Source organism: Megascapheus bottae, chromosome 18, assembly GCF_031878675.1.
Source record: "Megascapheus bottae isolate mThoBot1 chromosome 18, mThoBot2.hap1, whole genome shotgun sequence".
NCBI lineage: Eukaryota > Metazoa > Chordata > Mammalia > Rodentia > Geomyidae > Megascapheus > Megascapheus bottae.
The window spans coordinates 37766049-37790829 of record NC_143526.1 but is presented as its reverse complement, the minus strand read 5'-3'; the positions used below and the strand labels follow the sequence as shown (position 1 = coordinate 37790829).

General features: G+C 43.8%; 1 protein-coding gene across 2 annotated transcripts in view; it reads right to left on the bottom strand.

The window, feature by feature from the left end:
- Positions 1–13251, bottom strand: part of Pkig (cAMP-dependent protein kinase inhibitor gamma) — a 53771-nt gene extending 40520 nt beyond the window's left edge. Inside the window, exon 1 of one of the 2 annotated variants that reach the window (XM_090352404.1) lies at positions 13162–13251. The gene's annotated coding sequence lies outside the window, so the exon portion shown is untranslated. The remainder of the gene's footprint in view (positions 1–13161) is intronic. The other variant, XM_090352405.1, reaches the window with a different exon arrangement.
- Positions 13252–24781: the final 11530 nt, after the last annotated feature.

Sequence of the window (24781 nt, the reverse complement as noted above, 5' to 3'; positions counted from 1 at the left end):
CTTGGGAAAACTATTTTGATCCCTTATCAACTTGGTGGTAAGGGTTTCAGCTCTGTATATACATGGGCAAGCTATTGCTTTTATATTAAATTGCTTTTATGCCTTTTAAACTAACATTTTGTAGGTACAAATGAAGCTTACTCTGTTGTAATGTTTATTTGCCAAGCTAACAGATAACAAGCATTCTAGAAGTGAATAAAGTAAGTCTCAGAATGAAAAACCATACAAGAAAACGCCTGACATCACCAAAACCCCAAAAGTTTGGTCTCAAAAAAACCACAATACTCAGAGCCAGGAGTTTGGCCTAGTGGTAGAGTGCCAGAAATGGTGCTGTGGCTCAAGTGGTAGAGCTCTAGCCTTGAGAAAGTCCAAGGACAGTGCTCAGGCCCTGAGCTCAAGCCCAAGACTGGCAAAAACAAACAAACAAACAAAAACCTACAATACTCCTTTGGAAAAGAAATCACTAATTGTGATTAACCTGGATTACATTTACATGTGCTATGTCACTGCCTGTGCAACAAGATGCTCATATTTCTCACTCTTCAGATGAAGAAACTACAGATCAGAAAGGGTAGTAACCAAGGCCACCACAATCAGCTCTCTTAAGCAAAGTAGTGGTGGTAGTGACAGCAACAAAGCAGCAGTGGCACTTAAATTATACTTGCCATGTGCTGGCATTATTCTTTGCACTTTCATATGTCAACTGGTCTACCTTCATTTGACCTATAATAAAGTAGTCAGGGATGTCTATTGGCCATCAGCCTCCTCTTTCCCCATCCTGCCCACCATATGTAATCTGCTTCTCTACTCAGAAAAATCAAATGAGGGAAGGGGAGACATGGTTCAAAAAAAACCATACTACCTAACTCATATAATTGAAACCCCTCTGTATACCAACTCTACAAGAAAGAAAGAAAGAAAGAAAGAAAGAAAGAAAGAAAGAAAGAAAGAAAGAAAGAAAGAAAGAAAGAAAGAAATCAAATGAGAACTCCAAAGCCCTCATGGCTCTTTCTACCCTATGCCAAATTATAATTTGTTCTAAAATGTTGATCATTATTGAAGTTGGATGATACAAATTTCTCTTCCTTTATGTCTGAAGTTATCCTACATGCCTTCCTTTCTTTCTTCCTTTTTTTCTATCTTTCTTTTTTCCTCTTCTTTTTGGCTCCAATATGGTCTAACTTCTTGAAGGAGTAAGAGGCCTAAGAATGAATTCAGATGGCTATTTAGCCATGAACATAAACTGTGCATACATTATGTGTTAGAGTAGGTAAAAGTCCAATGCAGGTCTCATGCCTTCATCAACTTGGAATTTAGTAGCAGACACAAAACAAATGCAAAAGGAATTATGGAAGAGAACTATTTAAGAGAAATGCTATAAAAAGAAAAGTCCAAACAAAGTGCTCTGTGTGTTGGAAAAAGAAGTCACATCAGAATAAATTCCATTACATAAAACTCTTACACAGTCCAAACTTTTGATATATTAAAAGTTATTTAAACTTAGTGAGTGACCAACCCATAGAAGAAAGCAGCTAAATTCCCAAACAAAATTAGGTCTGAAATACCATGTGTTCTCTTTTATGATATTATAATGGTTCTCAGAATAAAATTCAGAATCCTTGATGAAAACAAAAAGAATTCCTCTGAACTGCTTGGCCAAAATAAGCTGATTAGAGAAGATTTATCTAGAAAGAAGCTCAGTAGAGCATCATTTATATTTAAGTTAGCAACAAAATGTACTACAGGAATCTGGGTACTAGTAGCTCACATCTGTAATCCTAACTACTCAGGAGGCTGAGATCTGAGGACTACCATTCAAAGTTATGCTGGGCAAGTCTGTGAGCTTCTAATCTCCAATTAACCACCATAAAACCAGAAGTGAAGCTATGGCTCAAAGTGGTAGGAGCACTAGCCTTGAGCAAAACAGAGCTCAGAGACAAGTGCTCAGGCCCTGAGTTCAAGCCCCATGGGCAAAAAAAAAAAAATGTATAACAGGGCTTGGTAATATTCATTATTCATTTCAATTGATGTACAGTAATCCATACATCATAATTTAAAAAGGAGGAGCTGGGATTGCCTGTGTTGTTGGACACAGAAGATGAAGCAGTGGTTGGGACTTACAGTACTTTAATAGGTATCCTATGTTTTCCCTTTTCATACTCAAAGACCATCTAGCTAGAAGGCCAGAAGTCTAATTATGACCACAAAGTGACCATCACAATGCAAGTTGTGACAGGATGAAACTGATATATCAGCAACACTATCTACTTTGGGCTTTACATTTGCTGAGACAAATATGACCTTGCTTAAAACAGTTACCAGCTGTCAAAACAATTCCCAACTGACCAGTCAATTCAGTGTCCATTCTCGATACACAAAGAAAAATACATCCTTCCTAACGAAACACAATTCTATTTCTGATTGGTCTAAAAATAACTTCATCTCTCTTGGAAAGGACTTACGAATCAGGCCTAATCCAATCAGGACATGGCATTCCCCTAGTGACAGGAATTGGTTGAAAATTGGATACATGACCCAATTCAGGCCAATGAGCTTCTCCCCCTAGTTTTCTAAGGGCTTCTGAAACACATTCTTACCTGTAGGAGGACAGAGAAAGGAGTTATCTTCCTATTCATTACGTCCTGCCCTGCCCTGCTCAAGGCAGGTACCACACATCCCTCAGAAGCCAAAACTGCTACAGGTACAATTTGGACACTGGCCTAAGAATGAGATCAGTATTCTGGGAGGGCACAACCAAAAACATCTTAGAGAAAGAAGTCTGTCAATTGCTGTTAACCTTGAAATGTGCCCTACTAGTAAGATATCCTTCAATGGCCCCCAAACATCTACATTAGAGAGACCATCTCAGACATAACAGAATATGTATTAGGTGTTATTCATGTATTTTGAGAAAGTAAGGAAGTCAGATTTTCTAGTGGGCATGCAAGGCTGGGAATAGGTCCTAACAATACTACTGTGCTTGTTCCACAAATGATTAGACATTAAGTTCCTAAATATTGAGTTATTTTGTAAGATATTTTTATGAAGGCTTTTGTTAAAAAAAGAAAAAGTTACTGAATCACTGGTGTGTGTGTGTGTGTGTGTGTGTGTGTGTGTGTGTGTGTGTGTGTGTGTGTGTGTACGTGAGTGCTCTCTCTAGCCCTAGAACGCAGCTCCACTTCCTAGTTTTTAGTGATTACTTGGAGATAAGAATCTCATAACCTTTCCTGCTCAGGCTAGAGTGGAACTACCATTCTCGGATTTCAGCCTCCTGCAGAATTAAGATTATAGGTACGAGGTGTGCGGCACAAGGAAGTGGTGCTGTGGCTCAAGTGATAGAGTGCTAGCCTTGAGAAAGCCCAAGGACAGTCAGTGCTCAGGCCCTAAGTTCAAGCCCCAGGACGGGCAAAAAAAAAAAAAGTAATATACCTACTACCTGACAAATGTAACTGTAACCCCTCTATATATCAGCCAGATAATAAAATGCAATTTAAAAAATAAATCACCTAGGAACATATCCATGACTTCCCTGAGACTGTACTACCTGCCTCATACTATTCTGTTCTCTTGACCCTCTAGGTACATGAAAATCAGCACAGCACAAGTCCCTATTCTCTGGTTTAGAACTATGGCCACATTTACTATGTACCACACTCAATATATAATTTGCAGAGATCATTTATTTAAAAAAGCTACTAATGGTGGGGCTGGGAGTTTGGCCTAGTGCTAGAGTGTTTGCCTAGCATACACGAAGACTCAAGTTCGATTCCTGGTACCATATACATAGGAAAATCCAGAAGTGGTGTGGTGGCTCAGGTGGTAGAGCTATAGACTTGAGAAAGCCCAAGGATAGTGCGCAGTCTCTGAGTTCAAGCCCCAGGACTGGGGGAGGGGGGAAGCTACTAATGGTGAAACCTATACACCTAACAGAAAGCCATATAATTATGTTTAATTGATATTGAAGATCAGAATCATCTCACTAGCTCTGTTTTTTTTTTTTAATAGATGCACACAATAGGTAGGTTTGTGGATTTAGGAACAGGAAAAAGGAAAAGTCATATTTATTAAGCCTTTTCTAATGACTTTTCTCTGTCATCCAGCTTCAGAACCTGTTTCCCAGGCTAAGCTCAAGCTCCTAAACTCAAGCATCTTCCACCCTAGCTTCCTGAGGGCTAGAACTACAGGTGTATACCATACCAGGTCTACAATGGCTATTATCTGACCCTGGTGAGATATTTTGTAGATAAGGGAATTTATGAGACCTTGCCCAAGGTTAATCTAATCTGCCAGAATCTCAAATTCTGATTCCGCTTATACAACTATGAATTCCTCTAAATTCCAGCACTTTTCAAGGACTAGCTAATAGAAACAAGGCTGCTAAGCCAGGCACAGTGGCTCACACACACAATCCTAGCTACTCAGGAGGCTGAGATCTGAGGATCAAGGTTCAAAGCCAGCCCTGGAACTAAAGTCCCAGAGACACTTATCTCCAATTAATCACCAGAAAACCAGAAGTAGCACTGTGGCTCAAGGGGTAGGGCGGTAGCCTTGAGCTGAAGAGCTCAGGGAAAACACCCAGGCCGAGTTAAGTCCCATGACCAACAAAAAAAAAAAAGAAGAAACAAGGCCATTGAGAAGCTAAATATATTACTAGTTCTCTTAGAAATACCATTTCAGTTAGGTTTCTGTTACTTTATTATTTTGGTTAAATAAAAAATTGAAGTCAGGGGCCTGGAGTTTGGCCTAGTGGTAGAGTGCTTGCCTAGCATGCACAAAGACCCGGGTTCGATTCCTCGGCACCACATACATAGAAAAAAGCTGGAAGTGGTGCTGAGGCTCAAGTGGTAGAACTCTAGCCTTGAGAAAGTCCAAGGACAGTGCTCAGGCCCTGAGCTCAAGCCCCGGACTGGAAAAAAAAAAAAAATTGAAGTCAGTGATTGTATATAGAGATTCCCTTCTTGAATACTTGTTTGTTAAACATGTCATTTGAAATATAATGTAAAAATCATGTTAATAAATTCTTTAATAAAAAAAAGTGAACTAAGCTGGCACTGACAGCTCATACCTGTACTCCTCCCAGCTACTCAGGATGCTGAGATCTGAGGATCACAGTTCAAAGCCAGCTGGGCATGAAAGTCCATGAGACTCTTATCTCCAATTAATCACCAGAAAACTGGAAGTGGCTCAAGTAGTAGAGTACTAGCCTTGAGAAAGTCCAAGAACAGTAGTGCTCAGGCTCTGAATTCAAGCCCCAGAACTGGGGTTTTGTTTTGTTTTTTCAACTAAAAACAAAATAGGCTGGGCGCAGTAGCTCATGCCTATAACCCTAGCTACTCAGGAGGCTGAGATCTGAGAATCAACATTCAAAGCCAGTCAGGGCACAAAGGACCTGAGACTCTTATCTCCTCTAGGAAATGTATGTGGGGCTTGGCTCAAGGGTAGGGTCTAGCCTTGAGCTGAAGAGCTCAGGAACACTCAGGCCCAGGGGTAGGGTAGTAGCCTTGAGCTCAGGGAGAGTTCAAGCCCCACAACCCACAAACAAAAATATATAGAGTTTCTCTGAGCAAACACCTTATATAGCCTTTTATTCACAAGATAACACCATCAGCCTATCCTGTAATCTCTCCCCCAAATTCTATCAAGTCCAAAGTCACCCTAGTATTTCCTCTAGAAATCTTGCAGTTATTGTCTCAAATCGAAGATTGCCAATACTTTGAAATATTTTTCCTACATTTTCCTCAAATGGTTTCTGATTTTCAGATTTTACACAAAGGTCTTTGATTCATTTTAAGTTTATTTTTATGCAGGAGTAGGAGTCAAGTTAAAATTTCCTTGTGGGTAATTTTTTTTTTAAGTGGGGGGACCTGGTACCAAGGTTTGAAGTTAGAGCCTTCCATTTTACCAACCATTTGAACCACACCTTCAGCCTTGTTTTTTTGCTAGTTATTTTGGGTCTTGAAGAATTTCTGCCTGGACTGGCTCTGAATTCTCATCCTGTAGATCTCAGCCTCCTGAGTATCTAAGATTACAAGCATGAGTCACCAGTGCCCAACTTCAGATACTCTTATGAAAATCTGATCACATAATTTCCCCTCCTTTATTTCACTTCACTTTTATTATTGTGTAGTCCTGGGAATTGAACCTGGGGCTTCATGTAGGCAAAGTAAATGTTCTACCACTAAGCTACAGGCCCATCCAGCCTCATTTCTCTTCCTTTCAATGATTTCTCCCTGCCATCTGGAAAATGTCCAAACTACTGCACAAAGGTTCAGGTTATTTTCCTCCCTTCTTCCTAGTCTAACTTGTTCTCCTTCCTACCAGAGCCTTCATACCTGTGTTGAAGGATCCTGGGGAAATGTTTATTCCTTTCAAGCCCAGGACTGGCAAAAAAAGAAAGAAAGAAAAAGGCAAGCAAGCAAGCAAGCAAGCTTGGCATGGTGGCTCACACCTATAATCCCATTCGGGAGGCTGAGATCTGAGGATCAAGGTTCATAGCCAGGACAGCACAAAGGAACCAGAAACTCTCATTTCCAATTAACCTCTAGAAAATGGGAAATGGGACTTGGCTCAAGGGTAGGGTGGTAGCCTTGAGCTGAAGAGCTCAGGAACAGTGCCCAGGCCAAGTTCAAGCCTCATAACCCACAAGAAAGGAAGGAAGGAAGGAAGGCAGGGAGGGAGGGAGGGAAGGAAAAAAAGAAAGAGAAAAGGAAAAAGTCAGAAGTGGTGCTGTGGCTCATGTGGTAGAGCTCTAGCCTTGAAAAAGCCCAAGGGCAGTGCTCAAGCCCTGAGCTCAAGCCCCAGAACTGGCACAAAAAAAAAAAAAATTGTGTAAGATGACCAAGTTCTGGAGACTGGCTAAACCACAATGTAAATACAATGACCCCTCACCTATTGCAGGAGTTACCCTCCCCTCCCCCACATAGGTGAAAATCCTAGAAGTAGCAGCAGTAGATAGTTATCCCTATTTCGTGGTTTACTTATTGTTACCATATACTTACACTACTAAACTGTACACTTAAAAATTACTACTTAAAAATGGAAAGACAGGCTGGGAGTTTGGCCTAGTGTTAAGAGTGCTTACCTAGCATGCATGAAGACCGGGGTTCGATTCCTCAGGACCACATACATAGAAAAAAAGCCAGAAGTGGTGCTGTGGCTCAAGTGGTAGAGTTCTAGCCTTGAGAAAGCCCAAGGACAGTGCTCACGCCCTGAGCTCAAGGCCTAAGACTGGCAAAAAAAAAAAAAAAAAAAAATGGAAAGACGTAGAAAAATAATATTAAGTAAGCCAGACCCAAAGGAACATAGGCTCAATGTTTTCCCTCATTTGTAATAATTAGTACACATCTAGGCCTTTCCTAGCAGAGGATTACAATAGCTCAAAACCTAGGTACATAAGATCATACAGGATGAGACTAAATGAAATGAATTCTAGGATATGGAAACAAGAGCTTTATCTAGTGTGATTGTTGTTCTTAATGTACTATGTTATTTCTCTTCTTTTTTTGCCCCTATGGTTAATCTTTTTTTTTTTTTTTTTTTTTTTTGCCAGTCCTGGGTTTGAGCTCAGGGCCTGAGCACTGTCCTTGGACTTTCTCAAGGCTAGAGCTCTACCACTTGAGCCTCAGCACCACTTCAGGCTTTTTTCTATGTATGTGGTACCGAGGAATCGAACCCAGGTCTTCATGCATGCTAGGCAAGCACTTTAACCACTAGGCCAAATTCCCGGCCCCCTATGGTTAATCTTATATTGTTACTGTACCTGGCTTTGTTACCTGGTACACTGTATATACGTTTATTTATTTGAAATAGGAAAGAGAAGGGGGGAAAACAAGATGATTGGGAGGGAGGGAAACTGGACAAAAACACGAGAGGGAGTATCAATGTGTGAGAAGTAACACACCTACTACCTGGTGAATGTAACTGTAACCCCTCTATACATTATCCCAACAATTAAAAAAATTACTATTTAAATATGTTTGTGCTAGTATATTTATTATGCACTTTACCACAATTAAACATTTACAAACTTTTAATAAGAACTAATAGTCCAAGAAACTTTTTTCCTATAGATATGTATACACTCAAAAAAAAAAAAAACACCTCAACTCTAGGAACATATTGTGCTGTAATCTGCTATTTACACCTAAACCATATGAGGCAACATCTCTTGGCTACGTATATAGCTCCCACCTAAGCTTTCCTCACTGGCTGAAGTCTTTATCACATGACTGAATCATAATTGAGCCAGTCTGTTTTCAGCTTTTCATTATTATAAAAACATCCCAGTTGACATCTCTGAATACTTTCTCGTGATGCCTGATTCTATCATCCCTGTTCCTAGTATCGAGATTCTAATTCCCACATGGGAAAACTACCACTTTATCATCATAACTTCCATCCTGTCTTTCCACCTCCTTAGCCCCCCCTTAGCCTATGTGGCTAGACTAGGCATGTTTAAATTTATTTCTAAGTATATGCTTTTCATGTTGCTAATTGCCATCTCACCTACAATTATCTTTTCCAACTATTATTACTGGTATAAAGCGATTGCTTGGGGTAGGAGTACAACTTAGTGGTATACATCCTAAGCATGCTTAAGTGCTTCCCTGAGTTCAATCCCTAACATGGAGAAAATGAGACACGGAAAGGGGAGGGCAAAGGGAGGGATTGAGGAAGAGACCCAGAAGAAAAAACCATAGCTTCTCTACTTTGTTTTTTGGTCTCCAATTAATCACCAGAAAACAGAGCTCTGTTACCAAGCTCTTTGGCTCAAGGCTACCACCCTACCCCTTGAGCTACAGCACCACCTTCATTTTCTAGTGATTAATTGAAGATACGAGTCTCAAACTTTTTAGTGCCTGGGCTGGCTTTGAACCTTGATCCTCAGATTTCAGCCTTCTGAAATAGCTAGGTTTCCAGGTGTGAGCCACCACGCCCAGCCCTTCTCTGTTTGTAGCTGCTTTTCTTCTTATCCTTAACACATCTAAGAATTTTAACTTAATTTTCTTGAATCTTCCCAGCAGATAATCATATCAATGATAAATATGTCCATAATATGATTAAGAAAAAATGCTCTAGATCCAAGCAGGCCAAAATACAATACAATATGGCTTTGGGTATCCTTTTTTACCTTAGTTTCCTCATTCTTAAATGGGATGTGGGAGCTGGAGGCATGGCTCAAGTGGTAGATGCTTGGCCTAGCACTCATGAGTCCCTGAATTTAAACCCTTGTACTGTCCAACATACACACACAAACAATTCACACATATAGAGGATCATTATAGCAACTATATCACAAGATTTAGTGAAAGATTACATGATTGAAATTAGTTCAAGAAAAGGGATTAAACAATATGATTTCAAAAACTGCTGTCTACTAATAATAAAAGAATAGCTTTTCCCCCACACACCACAGTTTACTTATTTGGGACTGCTGCATTGCATTGGTGTGCTTCTGTCGGCCATGGCCTCTCCTACTCTTCCAAATTGTGGGCTCCATCAGACTCTCAGCTTATCCACTCCACCTTCTCAGGAAAGCTATGCTATCTATTTCCTCTTCAGCTCCCATATCTTCTCAGCCTTTCCCTCCTACCCACTCTATGCCAACTGCATTTCAGCAGTCTCTCAGGAGTAAAAGAAAAAAAAAAAAAAACCACCACAACAAAAAGACTTTACCTTATTCTTCAATCGCTTTCCAGCCTTCTTCTTCCCTCCCTCCTAGCCAACTTTCTTTGAGCTGCCTACACTTTGTCTTTCTCACATCCCACTTACTTCATCCTACTGATACATTACATTGAACCTTTGGAAGCTGCAGATATTATAAATTCCACCCCCACCATTTCACTAGATCTGCTGAGGTCCCTAGTGACCTCTGAAACTTAGTATTCAGATGACATATTTTAACTTATTTTAATAAAAAGCATCTCCAGCAGCATGTAGCAAAGCAGACTACCCTCTCCTTAGGCCTTCAATACTACATTCTTCTTGGTGAGCTTAAATAAGAATTATGAAATACAGTCACCCTGCATAATCTAGGCCTTTAAAAACAAAATCTCTCTAGTTGAATGCCTTTTATGTTTTTGGTTTTTTGTTTGTTTCTGAGAGAAGATTTTAATACGTAGCACAGGGTAGCCTCCAGCTCACAATCTTTCTGTTTCATCCTCTCCAGTGCCAGGATCGCAGGGGTGCCCACCACCCCTGGCTCAGTACTGACTGTTAAATTCCAGTTGTAGTAGGCTGCTTTCATCTCTATGAATATGGAACTCTTCCCTTACTGCTCTCCCCACCCCACACAGCTAATTCCCTCAAGAACATTTACTTTATATCAAGACCCTCTTCAAACCTCCAAACAAGGCTGTATTCACTTTAATACAGGCTTCCCCCCACAGTTCTCATCACCCAACCACTTGTTGGATGCATTTTCCTAGTCTGTGATCGTCATGAGGGTAGTGACCAGTTCCACCAGTAGCTGCACAGTGCCTGGAAATCGTAGATAATATGGTTTGCATATGTCCTCCAGTAGTGTTGAAATCTTACCTCTATTCTGAGGTAAAATGTGGTTCAGGGGTAATGTGCCTGCCAAGCGAGCATGAGGCCCTGAGTTCAAACTCCAATACCAACAACAAAAAAAGGTAAAAAGTGAATCTGAATTTAGTTCTAGAAATGAGACCATCAAGGAGGAGGTGATTCCCGTTAGGTAAAGTAGTCAAGGTGCAGTCTCCATGACTAGGTAAGAGGAAAAAGGCTGGGGATGCAGATTAGAGTCTGAAGACTTGTCTAGTATGTGTACGGCCATGGGTTCAGTTCCAACACTTCCAAAAAACTGAAGGGGAAAAGAAGATGGAACAGATGTTTCTTGTCTCTTACCATGCCATGCAGAGCCACCAGAGGAATCTGCTGGTAAGCAGGTTGTCCTCAGAAGTGGGCCCAAGAGGGGCTGGGAAGATGGCTCAGTGGTAGAGTGTTATCTAGCATACATGAAGCCCTGGCTTCCATTCCTCAGTACCACATAAACCAGGAAAGCCGGAAGTGGTGCTGTGGCTCAAGTGCCATCCTTGAGCAAAAGAAGTTTGGGAGGATGTTGGACTCCATGGACACCTGTAATCCTAGCTACTCAGGAGGCTGAGATCTGAGGAATGAAGTATATATAGTTTGGTCAAGTGGTAGAGCTCTAACATTGAGAAAGCCCAATACAGTGCTCAGGCCCTGAGTGCAAGACTAGGAAAAAAACAAAACAAACAAACAAAAAAAACCCCAGCAATCCTAGCCACCTCAGGAGGCTGAGATCTGCAGATGGAGGTTCAAAGCCAGCCTTGGCACTAAAGTCCATAAGATTTTCATCTCCAATTAACCAACAGAAAACAGAAAACTGGAAGTGGTACTGTGGCTCAAGGGGTAGGGTGGTAGCCTTGAGCTGAACTGCTCAGAGACAATGTGCAGGACAGAGTTCAAGTTCCACAATTGAACAAAAAAAAAATTAAGAAAAGTTTAGGAACAGTGCCCAGGCCTGTGTTCAAACCTCAGGACTGGCAGAAGAAGATGAAGAGAGAAAGAAGACGAAGAGGGACCAGGAGTGTAGCCTAGTATTAGAGTGCTTCCCTAGCATGCATGAAGCCCTGGGTTTAATTCTTCAGTACCATATACTCAAAAAAGCCAGAAGTAGTACTATGGCTTAAGTGGCAGAGCCCTAGCCAAGCCCCTGGACTGGCGAAGAAGGAAGTGGGGGAGAAGGAGGAGGAGGAGGAGGAGGAGGAGGAGGAGGAGGAGGAGGAGGAGGAGGAGGAGGGGGGAGGGGGAGGGGGAGGGGGAGGGGGAGGGGGAGGGGAGGGGGAGGGGGAGGAGGAGGAGGAGGGCAGCAGCGTTCGAGGCCTAAGAACCTCCAAACCATGAGCAAAATGAACTTCTTTTGTTTATAAAGTTACTCTTTGTTATAATAATGAAAAAAAAGGCATTATCCGTCGCTACTTCCTGAATCAGCATAACTGTTGCAAAGTGAAAAATAAATAGGAAGAGTGCAGAGATCACGAGAAGTCAACAACAACAAAAACCCTATCGTTTTTTTATCGTTGTTCTTTCTGATCAAGCACACCTCCTGCTCGGGCTTCTGCCATTCTTATAAAACTCAAACTCCTCACATGTTACAAAGAAATCTTTCAAGAGGGGCAAGTGGCCTTCTCTCCAACATCAAGTAGCCAGACCACAGCTGCCTCGCAGAATCCCGGTCTCCTGCAGTCAGCCTGAACTCCCTGTCCATTCTCAACAAGCCTGCGCTGTCTCCTCCCCAGGCTTTGCACATTCCCCCCCCCCCCAGTCTAAATTCTGAGCAGCTTGTTTCGCCGGCCTCTTGTTTCAGCCAGTACCAAGGCGGCCTTCATGTCTCAATCCCTCTTTAACCATTTCAGGTAGGAAAAAAGAAAAAACAAAACAAAACCCTGAGGTTTTTCCCCCTCTGGGATCATCTCCCTCTTGGCGTCTTCAGGAAGTCCACGATCACGGCTCGGATCGCAGTCAGCTCTTGATTCTAGATCCGTGTCCTCCATGGTGGGGGTCCCCTGAGGACCAGGCGTCTCGTTCCCTTCTTTTTTTTTTACCCCCTGGCTCACAGTAGCTGTTCCGTGTGGCTCCCGGGAGTAGTGCTAACGACTGGGAATGAAGAAACATCACAGACACGACGACAACCAGCTCGCAGGCACCGGGGGCTGACCGGGGGGCTCTCGACGTCCACCTGCTGTGCAATCCTCTTCCAAGGCGGGTCGCCCCCACTTGACAGGTGGGGAAACTGACACGCGAGCCTTTCCAGCCCCCCCCCACCATCACCGAGAAGTCGGCCCGCGCGTCACGTTATCCGTAGTCGGAAGTTTCCTCGTCGACCCCTATGCGAAAAGGGGCTTCTTTTTTGTTTTGAACCAAACAAAGAAACTTTCGAACGAGAGCAAATCACACGCACACACACGCGCACGGCCGACCTCGCGCCCCACACGACCGCCGCGCGGGGGTCAAAGGGCGCCGGAGCGCCACCGCCGGCGGCTGAGGGGACCGAGGCCGACTCCGCCGTCCTCTCCTCTCCCCCGGGCCTCCCCGCCCCCCAACCCCCAACCCCCAGTCGACGCCAGGCCCGCGGGTCGCGTCTGGGCCGCGACGGCCCTCACGGCCCTCGCTCACCTGCCGCCTCGTCGCCTCGCGGTGCCGGGGCTGCCGGCGCGCAGCGCCTCCCCGGGGCCGCCTGGCGCCCGCAGCCCGACAGCGGAGCCGTTGCCTAGGCAACCCGGGCTGCCCAGCTCCCGCAGCGCTCGCGCTACGGAGGCCCGGAAGGGACCGGAAGCACGCCGCCGCGTTCCTTTCCGCCTCTGCCCAGCGTGGGGGAGGAGGGGTCCGGAGACGGGAATCGGGATTCCAACCGGTGAGCTGGTGGAGCAGGGCTGGGCCACCCCGGCCCTTGGCACGTTGGACGATGGAAAAAGGGGGACCTGCGAAGCCGAAGGGAGGGCTTGTGCCTCGGAGGACGCTCGCCCCGCAGTTTGCCTCTCGGCGGCCTGAGAAGGGCCTCAGCTTGCTAGATTGGATTTTGTATTTTTTCCTGTTGTCACTGTAGGTTGTTCTGTCTTGGCGGACCTGGAGGTTGAATCGAGGGCCTCCTGTATGCTCAACCGCCAACTCCTAACCCCTAGAGTGAAAGTGCAAACTAGAGAATCGATGGAGAGAATGGCAGAGCCCAGGCCTGAGTTCAAGTCCCAGGACCGCGCACACACACGGAAGAACTCAGTTTTAGATACAGTTAAAAAAAAAAATCTTTGACCCTCAGCCCTTCCCCCAAATTAGATGATGTAGCCCCCGTCCCCGGTCCTGGAACTTCAAGTATGTCTAACCCCCAGCGGTGTCGGCGGAATGCTGTCTTGCCCAGGTCTGATCACAACTGTTGACCCCCACACACCCCATATGTTATCTCTGATGTCCAGAGACAGCTACAAAACTACCCGCCCGCCCCCACTCCTCATAGTTCCTCGTGAAATTGTTGATGAATATTGCTAATGAATTGCGTATGATGAGGCTATAACTGCAAATTTCCTTTCTGAATCGGCTTGCTTTGCTTGCAAGCAAAACTGCCTTGCCACCTGCGTGTGGTTTTTGCCTCTATAAATTCTGCCCTACTAGAGGACAGGGCTGCCCTTTTTCCTGAAACGTTCTTGGGAGTCCAGGACAGGACAGTCTCACCGGTAGACAATAAACTCTTTCTGTAATAGTTCCACATACAACAACAACATACAAATTGTAGAATAGGTACCTTGCATACTAGAGGCCATTGTTCACATCTCTAGCACCAGGCAAATATATCAGAAAGCATTTCAAAATGGACTCAGGGGGGCCAGTAGTTTGGCCTAGTGCTTGCCTAGCGTGCACCAGAAGACCTGGGTTCAATTTCTCAATACCACATACAGAGCCGGAAATGGTACTGAGGCTCAAGTGGTAGAGCTCTAACCTTGAGAAAGTCCAAGGACAGTGCTCAAGCCCTGAGCTCAAGCCCAGGACTAGCAAAAAAAAAAAAAAAGGCCTACACATGTGTTAGGCTATTACCTGAGAAAAAGAACTCCTGAATTCACCAGACAAAAATGACATAGGAATGTTATAACCTTTGAGCCAGGCCATGCAGCTGAGAAAATTTCAAATATGCAAAAGAATTATACAACTAGGGTAACCTGGGGTAGACAGAGACAGCATAAAGTCAGGGGCCGGGAGTTTGGCCTAGTGGTTAAAGTGCTTGCCTAGCATGCATGAAGACCCGGGTTTGATTCCTCGGTACCACATATAGAAAAAAGCCGGAAGTGGTGCTGAGGCTCAAGTGGTAGAGCTTTAGCCTTGAGAAAGTCCAAGGACAGTGCAAAAAAACAAAAAACAAAAAACAAGTCATAGCCATCTCAGCTCCTAGCCAGACGCTGGCGCAATAAATAAGGTAATTGGGTCCCTGACATCCTGATACTTGGGATGTGGGGGGAGGGGCCTGTCCACCCAGTTCCCACTCTAAGAGGAGAGAATGACTAAGTTGTAGATACCTGGTTGAATGGGGAGAGCCAAGGGGACCAGTTCTGGGCCGGGAGTTTGACCTAGTGGTAGAGTGCTTCCCTAGCATGCACGAAGACCCGGGTTAGATTCCTTGGTACCACATACATAGAAAAAAGCCAGAAATGGTGCTGTGGCTCAAGTGGTAGAGCTCTAACCTTGAGAAAGTCCAAGGACAGTGCACAGGCCCTGAGCTCAAGCCCACGACTGTCAAAAAAAAAGAGGGCCAGTTCTGATGAGTTGTGTTCATTTAGGCCCAGAGGAGCCCTCTCCCTTGGGGCTATACTTAACACCTCAGTGAAACTTGGTCTCTATCAGAGATACGTTCTTTGTTTTTATTCAAGGGCTGGCAGGTCTCAGGCCAGCCAATTAGCCCTTAAAAAGAAAGGCCACATAGAAGCCAAAAGGGAGTAGAAACCCAAAAGTAACATGATCAAAAGTGGTTAAATCTTTGCCAATGAAAAGGAAAAATTATCTGGGATGTAAACTTTGTTCCTTCCTAACAAGTCACAAAGAAAGAGTAGTGTGAAGTGTGCACTTTGCTCTTAATGGTTCCCCAAGTAAAGGCTCATTTTCTGTTACTTCTAATCTCTAGATTTATTATTTGTAGTCATTAGCACCCTTAGATTTATTATTTGTAATCACTAGCGGTCATTATCTGTTACCTGTGTTTATCTATTGTAATTATGCTAGCATTCCCCATGTGTTATCTGTATTTACCTATTTGTAATTGCTAACTCAGAAATGTTTGCTTGTCTGCATTCTTTTCTTTCTTTTTTTTTTTGTTGTTGGTAGCTCATGGGGCTTGACTCAGCCTGAGCACTGTCCCCTGGGCTCTTCAGCTCAAGGCTACCACCCTACCCTTGAGCCAAGCTCCACTTCCCATATTCTAGAGGTTAATTGGAGATAAGACTCTCAGGTCCTTTTGTGTCTGGGTTGGCTTTGAACCTTGATCCTCAGACCTGAGACTCATCACCGGTTAACCTCTAGAAAGTGGGAAGTGGGGCTTGGCTCAAAGGTAGGGCGGTAGCCTTGAGCTGAAGAGCTCAAGGACAATGTCCAGGCCAATTCCCAGGCTGAGTTCAAGCCCCATGACCCACAAAACAAAACAAAAAGCTGAAAGATTGGGGCTACACTCTACTGTCTGACTAATTGAGTATCGTCCCAGGGGAAATAAAGGATCCCTTCCCCTTGTTTTCCTGAGTCAGTGGCAGTATTTTCCATAATTAGGATTCTTCATATACCTAGTACAACGGAATTCCAAGATACTTGTGCTAAAAGCACTGAGTCTGTATGTAATTAAAACTGCACATGCCAAGAGCAAACTTGGAGCAGGAAAAAAAAGCTTAGTAATTGGTGTCTACACTTACTTGCCATTTGTCTCCTTTGGGTAAAGCTACTCTACCAAGAGCCGGTTAAACCTAGAAAGTTTTCTATCTAGAAACTGCTGATAGGAGGCTGCAGAGGCCTAACTAATCTATCTCTTCCTCCAAGTCTGAAGTCACCAAGATAAGAATAACTGAAAGTCTTTATTTCTAACTCAACCCCCAGAGCACTAGAGCAACATCTGCCCAGTTATTATCTTGCATTTGCAGTTGGATTCACGGACAGGTCCCCATCCCCCTACCCATTACTCTCCCTAGCAAGACCAAACAGTACTTGGGAACTGAATTGCCCACTCCAGGATTACAAGTCTGATAGCTAAACACTGAGATGGTGTAAATAGCTTGCCTCTTGCCCTCATACTTCTTCTACTTAAACCCAGAGCTCAAAAACAGGACTCTAAGAAACTGGGTCTCCCTTGCCGGCACAGCATGATATTTCTAGATATTCCCTTCTTTGCTTTAGTCACTACTATTTCCATTAAATTTCTTGAATGAGTGACCAGACCTGCTATGTTGGGACTACCTGGAGGTGGGCCTCTGGCTGTGACTGCAAAAAATGGGAATGAATCTGGTGTAGCCTAGTGAAACACAGTTCTTCACGGGATACAGGTGAGGCGTTGTGAAGTTTCCCCTACAAGTAACAACCCTTCACCTAGGGTCTTTGACTTCAATCGCAAAATAAGAATTTCTGGACAAGTCACAATAGTAAGAAAACTTGATGGTGCTTTATTGAGCAAAAAATAAGCAAGAAGACAAGCAGAAAAACAAGAGACACTCTGTAGAGGATGCTCTACAGAAAAGACAGTGAGTGAGACACAGCTCTTTGACTACTAGGGATATTTATATGATAAAGGCAGGGGGTTAGATTTCAAAATTATGAAAAGATATGTGTTTTATCTTTGCTTGAATCACTCCCAGAGTTATGGTGTTATGCTTCAGAGTTTCTGGGTGTTTAGGGCATTCTTTTTTTTTTTTTTTTTTTTTTGCCAGTCCTGGGCTTGAACTCAGGGCCTGAGCATCATCCTTGGGTTTTCTCAAGGCTAAAGCTCTACCACTTGAGCCACAGCACCACTTCTGGCTTTTTTCTATGTATGTGGTACTGAGGAAACTAACCCAGGTCTTTGTGCACGCTAGGTAAATAGTCTATCACTATGCCAAACTCCAGGCTCCTGGGGCATTCTTTTTTTTTTTTTTCCTGTTGGTCATAGAGCTTGAAGTCTGGGCCTAGGCATTGTCCCTGAACTGCTCAGGCAGCCTGGTCCCTGGGGCATTCTTTTATGTTAGGGAAATGGAGGAGAAAGGAAGGAAACAGGCCAAACTTGATTTTCCTCAGGAGAGGACTGTTTATTGAAATAGAACAGCAAGGGACACCACCTTCCCACGGGCTTGGAGACTATGTTGGAGCTGGAACAGGAGCTGAGTTTTATGGGGTCTGAGCAATGAGGCAGAGGTTAATGCAAAAGCCATTAGGTCAAGGGAAGTGGGGGCTTTTCTGCTGGACCCGGGATGGAATGTTTACAGCCAGGCCTAGGTAGATTGCCCTACTGGAGTTAGGCAGTCTGCCATTATCTTTGGTGGCTTGCCTGGCATATGTATGTACCTGGGAAAATAGGATGGTGGTCAATCCTTTACATTGCAGCTAAGAATTCACCCTGTCAGCAGGGCGGAATGGCTCTCACCTGTATTCCTAGTTACTGTGTTATGCCCAAGTCTCAAGACGACCACCAAGAGACCACCGAGATCAGATGGTCCGAAATGCAAAAGCAAGGCTTTATTCAGGTGGGCTGCAGCTCGGGCTTGGTCCTATACTCCCATACAGCGGGAGTGTAGGGTGTAGGAGAAGCCCTGAACAGCTTTTCTACAGGGCTTTTAAAGGCAAAGACTACAGATTTACATCAACACAGCAATCAGCTACTGGAGTGAGATAAGGTAGGGGTTAGGGACAGTTCAAGGCAGTGGGAACTAAGGGAGATTCCCATGCCAGTAGAGTCCTAATTAGCTGTCTGAGGGTAGTTTTATGGTTTTAGAAAACAAATGCCATCCCTTGAATTTACAGGAGTTCTGGTTAATTTTAACACAGACAGGTCAGTTCCTGGGACTTAATGGCACCACAATTCTGTTTCTTTAATTTTGTGCACTTTTGGGTCACCCACAGTTTACCAACAACAAGAAGGTTGCTGCTTCAGAATGGGGGCACTTTTTTAGCTCTTCAACTGAGGAGGCTGAGATCTGAGGACCAAGGTTCAAAGCCAGTCTGGGCACTAAAGTGGCACTGTGGCTCAAGGAGTAGGGTGGTAGCCTTGAGCTGAAGAGATCAGGGACAATGTCCAGACCCACAGTTAAAGTCCCACACTGGCAAAAAAAAAAAAATTGTCCTGCTATAAAACAGCTCCTTGAGATCCTTGAGATAAGGAAGGCTGAAGAATCTTGTGGTTTGCATTTTGGGTAGGAGGTGGCTTAAGTTTTGGGGGCACGTTTCTCTCAGGAAGGCGTACCTACATCATGCCAGACAAATGTTCATTCTTGGGAGAGAGAAATGCATCTCTTGGGGAGGAATGCACCCTGTTGTCTCTTTGAAGCAAAGATGGCTCTTCTATGTTTCTGAGTGGCCTGCACCAGGCCTCATTTTCCTCATTTCATCCTGCCTCATTATCATATCCCCCAGGATGATCTTGAGCATCCCTCCCCTCTTTTTGTGAAGACCCTAGTTCTTGATCAAATGCCTAGTCATAGACTGGGTTATAACATTTTTTCCTTCTGTAGTAGGGGGAGTCTAACCTAGAACTTTGCATCTGCTAGACAAGTTAGATAATATGGAGACTTTGCCAAAAATCACACAGACAGGTGTGGTTCCAGGTACAGGAAAAAAGGAAGTTTAATGCTGAGAAAGGAACCTGCAATCCCTTTTCTCTCTCTGTCCGTCTGTATTCCCCCCATACACACACACACACATTGTCCTTGGGCTTTCTCAAGGCTAGAGCTCTACCACTTGAGCCAAAGCACCACTTCTATCCTTTTTCTATGTATGTGGTATCAAGGAATCTATCCCAGTGCATGCTAAGCAAGCACTCTACCACCAGGCCAAACTCCCTGCCAATATTTTTTTTCCCCAAGGCTAGCGCTCTGCTCTGAGCCATAGTGCCACTTCCAGTTTTTTCTGTGTATGTGGTACCAAGGAATCGAACCCAGGGCTTGGTGCATGCTAGGAGAGCACTCTACCACTAGGCTGTTCTTCTTGTCCCTGGGAGACTCTTTTCTCCAATAATCTACCCAGAAAAGGCTGGAGGTGGTGCTGGAGCTCAAGTGGGTGGCCCTAGCTTGAGCACAAAGAGGCTCAGGCTTCTAGGCAATAAGTTCAAGGCCTAGGATCAGCATTTAAATAAAAAAAAAAAAAAAAAGCCTGGCTTGGTGGCTCATGCCTGTAATCCTGACTATTAAGGAGGCTGAGATCTGGGAATCAGGATTCAAAGCCAACCCAGGCATTGAAGTCCCTGAGACTCTTATCTCCCAATTAACTACTAGAAAACCAGAAGTAGCTCTGTGGCTCAAAGGCTAGGAAGGCAGAGCTGAAGAGCTCAGGGACAACACCCAGGCCCTAAGTTGAAGCCCCAGGACCAAAAAGGAAAAAAAAAACAACAACAACAAAAACACATCCCCTCCCCACCCCCTCAGCCATGCTTACTAGGGAGGCAGTCTTTTTATTTATTTATTATTTTTAGTATAATGCTGAAGATTGAATCCAGGGCCTTCCATATGCTTACCAAGCACTTTACCCTTATTACCCTCCCCCCAACACTGCCTGATACTTTTACTGAAAAAGTAATCCCTTGTACCAATCCGTACTATGATCTGATAGTGAAGTCTTTTAACTGGATCAAAAATTCAGTGAAGATTGTTGACATAAAATGCTGTTGGATAAACTGCAGACTTTGCCAGTAACCATGCAGACATCCAGGTACAGGGAACAAAAGAATAAGCTTAATGTGGGGTGGGGGTGGGGAGTTGAGGGAAGAGCGATTAGAAGGCAGGCTCTTTTCACATTCGTCTGCTCCAGAGAAGCACCGACTATTTTCTGGGGTGACCTATATAACCTGTGGGGTTTAGGGGCCAGAGGGGCCAGAGGGAAGGTAGAGACCCTTAGGTTGGACGTGAGGACTAGGGGCTTCATCATGGCAGACTAGGATTGATGGATACTGTCCAAATGGTAGATAAGGCAGTCTGCAGTTGCCCAGGCCTGAAGGTCAGTTTGGGGGTGGGGAGTTGCTTTGGCTCAAATGGTTTATGGCTACCCAAGGGAGTGCCAGCCCAAGGTAAAGGGTTGGGAACTAGTTATTTACTACCCTAATTAGGGCTTGGGTGTTGTTTATGTAGGGCCCTGGGCCAGTGGCTGATTGTTGTTCGTGCAGGGCGGGCTTAGCTACAAGCTAAACTATGGGAAAGGAGGCACTGGGCCCACGCTATCAAGTGCTTTCAAGGAAATAAGAAAACTATTTATTCTGATCCAAATATGAGTGTCCAAGGACTGAGAGCTTAAATTTAAATAGTCCTGAATGACATGTTCCACTGTGGAAAAGATTACATGAACTTAAAAAAAAGTAAGAACTTGTTTTTAAAATTAACATTGTAATGGGGTCTGAGAATCAATGTAAAATGAGACCACTTGAATCAGGATCCAGAATGGAAAAGATGTTTTATTGGGTGAGAAATGGCTGATGCAAAGGATGACACCCAAGAGCTCAGAATGACATGCAAGGCTGTCTCTGTGGGCTCCTTTTTAACTCTGAAAACCACAGGAATTTCCCCTCTTGCCTAAGTAGAGTGTGCTTATTTTTTGGAAACCCGGATAACAAGGCAGGAAACAGGTCAGAAACCATTTAGTAGCATAGTAGGAGTCGCCTTCTGGGGGGGAGGGTCTTCAGGTGCGTGCAAGGCAAAACAAGTTTGGTAACTACAGTAACTACTGTTATGCCCAGATTTCGGGGTCCCCAAAGACCACCAAGAAGCCGAATCTGATGTAAGAGCACGAGAGTCTTCATTGCAAGCTCGAGCACACGGCTGCAACCAGTGACGTTGAGAGCCCCGAGCCTGGGGTTACAGCATTTTTATATACTTCTTTGAGGTAGGCAGGGACTTTGGTGATTGTTACATACTGCGGGAAATTCATAAAACAACTCTAACATTTACTTGGAGAAGAACTTCAGAAGTGGTTGATATGGATGACACACTTCATACTGACTTTTTAGCACCACCTGGGGTGTCCCAGGAAGCTATATGCTTAACTGCAGGGGTCTGCCTTAAGCAAATGTTGTGCCCAACATTCAAAATCCCCCTGAAAGACCACCAGAGACCACAACCAATGCAAGCAACAAAGAACCGTTTATTAGCAAGCTCAAGCTTGGTCCTCCGAGCCTTAGAAACCAGTGACACTTGGAGGCCCCGAGTACAGAATTCGCACAGCTTTTATAGTACAGAATAAACAATTTTTAGTTTTCATTCTTACAGCCTCGTATTTTAGTTAACCTTTATATAGGGACATTCTACAATTTCTTATTGGTTTTGATGTTATGGTTTCCCACAGTTTAGTTTTAGCTGTGGAACACAGCCGCTGTCCTACAGATTAATTTTGAATGTCCTTGCTAGCTGTCTGAGTAAATAACTGATGGACTATCTTACAGTTTTCCTAAGAAACAGGGGATTTTTCAGACGGAACTCTTACAGAATGGAGACTGCTTTAACAAGATAGATTCAGTTTAACTACCGCTCCTCACAAACACCATCTGTGGTGCCCTCCTGTCTTAGATAAACACACCTTTTGTCTATCTTCTGGACACACTGCCCCGAGTAGTTCAGAGTGACTTTCTAGTGGGGCCTGCTTAAAAATAACTTTTTACTGAAGTTCATCAAACTTCAAAATTAATTTAGGCCTCACACGACAGGTAAAAGATATGGCTTGTTACTTTCTGAAAAATACTTAGTTGTAAACAGCCAGCATCTTACAAGGGTGGGTCATAACAGAGCAAAACAGATGCAGAACAAGTACAAATTCAAAACAAGTTTAACAAGTATAGCCACAGAGCTGTACGGTAGGGGCTAGCTGGAAAACTTTTAGCTTCAATCAATAGAATAATATTGGCATTACAAGTAATATTGGCAATACCAAAAATTTGAACTGTAGTGCCCAAATTGCGGGGTCCCCAAAGACCACCAAGGAGCCGAATCCGATGTAATAGCACCAGAGTCTTTATTGCAAGCTCGAGCCTGGACTCACAACCGACACCTTCACAGCAGGTCTGAGTTGAGTCCCAACTTCCTGTTGTATAAGGTTTTTATAGGGTTAGCTCAAAGGGTTGATGTATTATGAATTGATTGGCTAGTGCTAGGGGATACATGCAGTTGTGCTTAGGGGATATGGCCGAGCTGAAGGGCAGCTGGTCAGGATATCTCAATGGTTATCATAGGATGTCTTAATGGTTATTTTATCCTGGGGCCTCAAATCACTGGGAGTAGTCTGTAATAAATTACTACTAAATGTATTACTTTCTTTGAAATTGCTATCTCTGCAATTAGAGTTAGTTCAGAGTGACCTTCTGGCGGGGCTTGCTTAAAAATAACTTTTTACTGAAGTTCATCAAACTTCAAAATTAATTTAGGCCTCACAGAACAAATTAAAACAATAACTTGTTTATACCATTTCAACATACATCAATTACAGAAACTTTTATAATTCACAAAGCAGTAATTCTCTATTCCTCTGCCCTTTAGGTAAGTGGGATAGGCTGCAAAGTGAGGAAATCTGTCCCGTCCAGCGGGACGTCAACTAGGGCCAAGAACCTAGAGGGAGGAATGAAAGGGACAGGAGACACAAAGAAGGCAGCAAGACAAGCGTCCTGATCAATTTTATTTTTCACACAGGGGTTTATATGCCTCTTCAGGAGAGGCAGGAGGGGGTTGGGGTACAGGAACTGCTCGGGGTAGGTAGTAGGATGTTTGCTTGGGGTAGAGGCCAGGTGATAGGATGTTTGCATATCAACACAAGCAGGCATATGTTGCTTAGTGACCTAATTACAAGATGCAGGCACATTCTTACACTAAGAATTCAGGGAGGGGGAGAATGTCCCCGACAGAAATCTATAGGTTTCAGATATTACAACTGAATTCTTCTGGAAATCAAGATGGCACCCCAACCAACACTGAGTTAAAGTAGCTAGGAGTCTTTAATTAGCTGCGATGACTATACCCTACTAGTCGAATAGCAGAGTGTAGCCTCCATCTTCCATTCAACAGGAGTTTTTTTTCTTTTTTTTTTTTATTGTGATTAATAGAAGGGTTACATTACATTCACCAAATAGAAGGTGTATAACTTCACAAACATTGATGCCCTTTCTCATGACATGGGCCCCATTTCCCTCCCACCCTCCCCCCAGTCATCTTGATTTCCCTCCTTCCCTATCCAATTTCAAATAACCAATTAAGCACATATAAAATATATCAAGTAAGAAAGTGAAATATTGTAACAATATGAGATAAAACCAAGGGATGGGAAAAGAGATGAGAGGTAACATAGTACATTAAGGACAACAATCACTCCTTATATGGCTTTTGTTTCCTTATCCTGGAGGTCCTTACATTTAGTGTCATACTATTTGGCCTAATGTCTCTAGGTTTTGTTCTATTGTAAATCTCTGCTAGGAGAGCCCAAGGTTTCTACTGATTATGTAAGGGCTGAGAAGCTCGCAGCACAAATGAAGACTTCAGGAGACGTTCTCTCATTCAAAAAGCAAGGGGGATTTATTCACCAAGCATGCATGGGGCTCACTGAACACACAGGAACAGGCACACAGGAACCAGAACACAAAGCAGGCAGGGTTTTTATAGTACTTTACGAACAACAAAATTCCTACAGAGTTCAGGGGCTGGAGCATTATCTACACACATCATCTGCACAAACAACCGTTTTCCGGAACCCTGAGTAAAGTTCCTTATCTTTGTTCATCTACAGCTGCAAGTTTCACAATCGCTGCGGCTGGCAGTTTTACCTCTGGCTGGTCCGCATTTCTCAGTTCTTAAAACTTTTTAACCCTTCAATTATGACGAATGAGGGAGACTATTGGGCCTATGTTCCCTTGAGTCTGGCTTACTTCACTTAATAGGTGGTTAATTGAAGAGTCTTGGAGACTTTATTGCTCTGGTTGGCTTTGAACCATGATCTTTGGATTTCAGAGTTGCTAGGATTACAGGTGTGAACCTCTACATCTGGCTTAGTCTCCTTTTCTTTTGCAAAAATCAAACCACTCTTGGCTTTATGGCCTCAGATTCCAATTACCTTTTGGTTCCTATTATCT